Here is a 1,041-nt window from a genome sequence, read left to right as displayed (position 1 = left end):
CCTTGAAAGATAGGTAGTATTGCAAAGACAGAGAAGGACACTATTAAGTAGAGAGAATCTGTGAGAAAAGGCATCAGAAGCCTGAGCCCAAGGGATATCTCCTGGCAGCCCATTGCTTACATGGGCAACTGGGGAGAATTCTTTGGGCCTTATGCTTGTGGGGAGGGGACCTGTGGCAGCTGTACCTTGCTCTTCCTTTCAGAAATTAAAATTTAATTTTGATAATTCTATTTGTTTTATGGGACAGTCATAGTATTTTTAAAATATAGTTTTGTTGATTTCAGAGAGGAAGGGAGAGGGAGAGAGATAGAACATCAATGGTGAGAGAGAATCATTTATCTGTTGCCTCTTGCACACCCCCTACTGGGGATTGAGCCCACAACCCAGGCATGTGCCCTTGATCAGAATCAAACCCAGTACCCTTCATTCCGCAGGCCAATGATCTATCCACTGAGAAAAACCGGCTAGGGCTTGATAAATCTATTTTTAATGATACTTCAAGGGGCCTATGGTTGTTACTGACTGACCACCTTTCAAAGGGGATGATTTGAGGTAGCCAACACTGGTTGGGTTTTCCCAAGCCCTGCTGTCTTTCATGGATGGCCAGTTGTTTGGGTTAGAGTATTGGGTGCATCAGAGAAGGATTACAGAGGGCCTTATATCCCATGCAAAGGGGTGTAGGTAATGCTGAGATATTGGGAAGTTTTCAGTCACCTATACATCTTAGATAAATCCCTCTGATTGCTGTCTGGGAGATGGTGTAGACAAAGGCAAGGATAGAAGGAGAGAGTCCAAACAGGAGGCTGACTGAGAAAAAGGTCATGGGGCCTAAACAGCACTGAAGATGGAGTGGAGAAATTTGGTCAATAGGACACATCTTAGAGGTAGAATCAACTAGCCTTTGGTACTCACTGGATCTGTGAGTGTGTGTAGGGGAGTAAGAAGCGGGAAGAGTCAAGGGTGGCTGCATAACAAGTGCAAAGGCAGATGGCACTTCTTTAAGTCTCTAGTCTCCTCAAGGAACATAGAGAGGGGAAGGGA

The sequence above is a fragment of the Myotis brandtii genome, unplaced genomic scaffold (assembly GCF_000412655.1).
Source record: "Myotis brandtii unplaced genomic scaffold, ASM41265v1 scaffold393, whole genome shotgun sequence".
NCBI classification, from domain to species: Eukaryota; Metazoa; Chordata; class Mammalia; order Chiroptera; family Vespertilionidae; genus Myotis; species Myotis brandtii.
This window is presented reverse-complemented; position numbering follows the sequence as displayed.